The sequence below is a fragment of the Plectropomus leopardus genome, chromosome 16, assembly GCF_026936395.1.
Source record: "Plectropomus leopardus strain MGB_pleo_1.0 chromosome 16, ASM2693639v1, whole genome shotgun sequence".
Classification (NCBI taxonomy): Eukaryota; Metazoa; Chordata; class Actinopteri; order Perciformes; family Serranidae; genus Plectropomus; species Plectropomus leopardus.
The window spans coordinates 27,465,105-27,470,842 of NC_142191.1; the positions used below are offsets into that span (position 1 = coordinate 27,465,105).

The following is a 5,738-nucleotide window of genomic DNA, read 5'->3' on the forward strand; positions in this document are numbered from 1 at the left end:
GTTTCATTTATGTGGAAATGTGGGGCACGAAACGGGCTGTCTGGGGCTGTCTTCAGGATGAGCCTCTCAATGTTTATGTCAAATATTTAAGTGATTTCACTGAAGAAAAATTTAATGGGAAAGTCACCTCAAATGACATCACTCATAATGCCCTCATATTTATTATAATCTCCCTTTGATTTTATCAGCTTGGGCACAATGACAACAGTATGAGGCAGTCTGTTGTAAGAGTTCATGTTATACTCTGTTTGAATATGAGCTGTTATAAATCAGCAGGTTAATCTGTAAATGATGCTGGTTTTTATAGTATTGTTTCATGTGCCCCCTCTTCAGCTTTGAGCAGCTGCCCTTTAAAGGTCTCTGTACGGCCCTGATCAATACATAAATGATGATGTAGTGTTACAGATAAAGATAAGACTTTACTGATCCCTTGCTACTTGGCAGTATAAAAAACTGCAAAACAATATAAAACTACATTAAAGGGATATATATGTATAAATGAATCAATAATTAAAATATAATCAGATAATATATTATTCTGAATTGGGCCATCCTGTATGAAGTATGCTTTGTACTTTAAATATATTTTGATACTAGTACTGTTGTACTTTTCTTCTGAGTAACTTAAGCACTTTGATAAATATGGGCGCTGATTTGTTGGCATGACAGTGATGGGAATAAGATGATGAAAACACTAAAATACTACAGTGAAGTTTCTATTGTGTAAAGACTGAAGCAAACACATTTCGCATGCAAAGTTGTCTTTATTGAAAAGCAGGAAACACTCAGAAGAAAGTGATACAGAGTCTTAATAATCAATCATTCATTAACATCATTGTTGAAAAACAGCCATTTGAAATTATTTGATTTCATTAACATGTTTAACAATAAATCCCATTCACCATTGATACTTTCTGATATTCCCAGTAGTATTACTGTACTATGATTAATCACTTTGTTTAATGTATTGAAGAAAAGAAACAAAAGGTAAAGAGTCCATCACCAAAGCGATTTGACAACGTTGTTGGATTTGCTTTGTGCTTCAGAGAGTGTTGATAATTCTCAGCTCTGCTGCCATGAAGACGGCTTTCTCAGACTTTACTTGAAACACAGGAACTCAGGGAAGCCTGAATTGCCTTGGTTGAGATTTCTTTCGATAACATTGAGACCAGCTTTGAGGTAATCTTTCATCAAAGCTTGGTTGAGAAGCAGAGTGAGGGTCTTGATGGGGGCGCCGCCTCCTTGCTTGAACCACAGGGTCACCTTGCTGCCTCCGGTCCCCTCGTTGAGGTTAACATTCACCGACTGGTAACCAACCGTCTGATAGTGCTCAAAGTCGTTGTTGGTGGTGGAGACAGCCAGATCAGTGATGGCACCCTCTTTGTCGGTGGACGGCAGGTACCAGATGAAGACTGGGTCCACTCCTGCAACACCCCTGTTGGTGTTTTCATCCACCACGGATGTAACCTTCCTCGAAGAGGTCGGCGTCTGATCCGTATTTAATCGGTGGCAAAAACTTCAGTGATGTAGGTTTTTTGCTTTCTCTTCAGCCAGATGTGGATCCAGTCCCCAGTAGGTCCACGGTTCAGATCACAGGACACTCTCTCATAACCAAATTTAAACTTGCTGGCTTCATTGTCTGGATCTGTAGTGACATTAATTCTCTCTATGGGACTGTGGTTCTCCCCCTCCCCTCTGAAGTACCAAAGGTAGAGGGAACCACGGGTGACCGATCCTGCGTTGAGATTTCTCTCGACCCTTGTGAAACCTGCTCTTCTCAATCCATCAGCCATCTCATCATTGAATGAGACTTGAATCCTGGTGATTGCGCCCAGGCCAGAATCTTCTTTGTACCAAAGGAAGATGCGATTTCCTCCACCTCCTTTGTTCAGATTCACATTGATCATTATGAACCCTTTTGCTTGGAGATTATCCTCATCGGTTTGATTAATGGACACATCAATTTCTGAGATAGGCATTGTGGGTAACTGTATTAAAGAGAGAAGACAAATCATGAGTAAACGGCTGCTTGACTGTGCCTTTTCAGGTGAGCTCCAATATAATTATGATTCATTATTTAATCAGTTGTCACACCAATGACAGACCACCAGAATGACATACAGAGTAAATTATATTTTGAATGTATAATACTGCACCAAAAACACTATTTACTCTGAATATAATTAATTCAGATGTGAAATAGACACAGGTACAGTTTCCTGCAAGAAAACTATAAATTCTTGAACACTTACGTGTCTGCTGACAGTCAGTGATCGTCAGTAAGAAGTCGAGTGATCTGCTGATGCCGGTCGTGCTTACCACAGGTAAGCTGCCTTTAAATAGAGAACTGAGATGCTGTAGCTCATTGCACAATCACTGTCTCTGAGGAGTCATATTCCAAAGAATTTTGTTATTCCGATTAACTCGTCAATTCAGACGAATGTGCTGATGGCCTTCGATTACATTTTCTCACACACAGCTTATTTGGCCCTTGGCCCATGTGTGCTTCTTATGTCCATGGCTCATTTCCACATAGCTTTTCAGAAAGGTGGGGAGAGGAGTTTTCAGACGCACTTTGACAATAAAACAAGCAACTCAATACTTCAATATGTGATAATACCACAGTTTCAAAGGAGTGGATTTGTAGTACAAGACTTTTATTTTGATAAAATCATAGATATTTACATCATAAATGGACAAAATAGGCAAAATAACCAATTATATATGGTGTGTCAGATAACTGACTTCACTTAAGTTTCCTGGTTTGGTTTTCATTATAACAGTGACTCTCTCTTTGTCTGCTGGTAGTATGGTTACTTTTTTTCCAACCTCTAAAAAATTTTTTAGACATGACTGAATTATGATAAAATGTAGAGCCCAAATAACCAGTTAGTAGCAAAATGTCTGTACAGAATAGAATATAAGGTTAAAGACATCTTTGTATATCTGTACTGACCTCACATGTAACTACACTGATAGACAACTAAAACACCATAATCATGTGACGCTGCATTAACAACAAGAAATACAGCGAGCAGAGGCCGAAATATCTGTAATACATGCATCTTCGTATGGATAAAACCCACGTAAATAATACCAGTAAAGGTAAGATAAAAATAAGGATAAAAATGAAATGCACGAAATGCATAACATAAGATGGAAATAAAACCCACTGAGACTATATTAGTAAAACATAAGGCTAAAAATAGAGTGTATAAAACACATTAAATAAGGGAAATTCAATATTTAAAAAAAGACTTTGTACATGTTCTGTTTTAACCCATGAAAGACAAAAGTATTTCTTGAAATGAGATGCCAGGATACAAACATACAATACTACAGAAATTTAATTTAGTCATTTATCTTGAACATGTAAATTCTGCTTCATTCTCATTCTGAAACGAAAAAGTCAAAGCTGTGTGGACAAAAAGTCAGTGATGTTTGAACGTATTAGTACTTATATGTTGAGAACGTATGTTGGTGATGTACATACATCACTCAGGTTGATGATGCGTTACATATCTATTATGAACCAAATCATGATATTTTTGTAAAATTAACTTTCACAGATAGAAACCCAGAACGTAAACGGTTTTGTTGTAATCCTGCGTTAATCACTTTAACTACAAGAAATAGAGCGAGCAGAGGCTGAAATATTTGTTGTCTACAAATCCGCTCTGTGCCAGGTTTAACAGGCGAGAGAGGGCAGGGGATGTTTTCATATGTTTCTTTCACTTCTGTGGAAGTCACACCTGCACAATAATAACTGTTTTGTCACGACTTGACTTTGAGAAAGAGCAGCCTGTTTTCTTTCCAAGGTTGTCAAAAACAGCAGCTTTGTCACACCCCTGGCTAGTGATACGAATGCCAAAGGCAGCCTTTTGGCATCTGTTTGAGGCTGCTGGGAGCGGTGGTGGATGGGTCAAACAAACAGACTTTCAGCTGGGCTGTTTGTGACCTGTGTGACTCCAAAAGTCAAAGCTGTTTTCATGTACAGTTACATATAATTTGAGGTAGTTGTATTGGGTTGTATATAAAACTGGGATAGTTGTCCATATCGTAACAAATGTATCTAAAATTTGGAAATTCGTTCATGTAGAATGTGAATGTATATATGGGAGTAGAAATGATTAAGTGTGTATTCCTCCTACTTCTTTTTGAACATGTGATATTTAAGCGGCATGAGTATTTGTTTTTTGATGTATAGGTTTTGTATAGGCCTTCTTTTTTATTATCTGTCTGTTTTTGTTCATTGCACTTTACTGAAAAGTCTGTTTGCTTTTATTTTCGTTTTGTTTTGCTTTGTTTATTTTAGATTTTTTGGCATTTTTGCCTTTATTAGATAGGACAGATCAACAGTGTGAAAGGGGGGGAGAGAGGGGATGCCATGCAGCAAAGGGCCACAAGCTGGACTCGAACCCGCGGCTGCGGCGGCAAGGACAGTGCCATTATTCATGGCGCATGCTTTATCCACTAAGCCACCCGATGCACCTCCTTTGTTTGTTTTACATGTTTAAAATAAAGAGCCATTCATTCCATATTTATGACACATTACATGCTTATTTTAACCCAGAGCATGTTTTTTTCTAAACCTAACCAAGTTTGGTTGTCTAAATCTAACCACAACTGTCTGACAACTTTAATCAATCAATCAATCAAATCTTTATTTGTATGGCACTTTTCATACAAAGAGTAACACAAAGTGCCTAACAGAGATTAAAAACAATAACAGAAATGAAAAACATCAAAGAAAATCAAGAAAAATACAGACAGCCTGACCCTCCCACCCCCACATATACGTATGCAACAAAACACACACATTCATGTAGATATTCCCACACATTTAACCAGCCTTCAGTGTCAGTGTCGAACTACGTGACAAAGAAGAATATTTGATATCCTGGGATGAGAATCCGTTGGAACCACAGACTGTATCTAAAGATGGGTGATGCATCTCAAATAACCACAACTGTACAAAAATCAAGCCAAAATATCCAGCTGCTCACATCTCACGCCATTTGGATGCAGAGTCTGCCACATGGAGACTTTTCCTGACGTGGCCCCTTCCTCTGGAATAACCTCCATGCTGACATGAAATACTTGAGGCCTTCAAATCTCAACTCAAAACTCTTGTAGCTGTTGGCTTCCGGCAGGTCGGTTATTGTGCAATCACTACGTGTGAGGAGGAATTTTTCTTCATCAAGGTACTGATGCAACCCGGTTTATGTTTTGATTGCCGTGTGAAGCTCACCCTCTGGATTTCTGACACAACAAGGTACAAAGTAAAAATTAAAGTTGACCCTAAATCCTGCTGCATCTTTTGGCGTCGAAGGAGGAGTCGAGGAGTCTCACAGCCTGCGGAGAGAAGCTGCTTGGTACTCTGGTGGTTTGGCAGCGGATACGTCAGCATCTGTATCACCCACCACCGAAGCTATTTCTGCCCATTTGTGGATTTTACATCTATGACTCATTTTCAGGTGAAAACAATAAGATGGGTGCAGCCACCCCAAATCTGTCACCAGATAGGTGTGGGTAGAGGAGTTTTCACATGCTGTTCAATGATAAGCCTTATGGGTTACATGAAGCCTATGGTTATCATGCTGAGCTGATCAGTCTCACTAAAATGAAGAATTGGATGATAATCAAACTCCATACCTTAAAAAAAGTGTAAACAAGTCCATCCATCCATCCATCCATCCATCCATCAGTTTTCGTTCGCTTATCCGAGATTATCCTGG

At 38.8% G+C, this 5,738-nt stretch overlaps 1 pseudogene across 1 annotated transcript; it reads right to left on the reverse strand.

Annotated features, from left to right (window-relative positions):
- Positions 1-744: 744 nt before the first annotated feature.
- On the reverse strand, positions 745-2,334 carry LOC148186929 (uncharacterized; annotated as a pseudogene). Its single transcript, XR_015779143.1, has 2 exons — positions 2,253-2,334; positions 745-1,988 (listed from the first exon to the last, which is right to left on the reverse strand). The product of XR_015779143.1 is annotated as an uncharacterized LOC148186929 (transcript).
- Between the last annotated feature and the right edge of the window lie 3,404 nt (positions 2,335-5,738).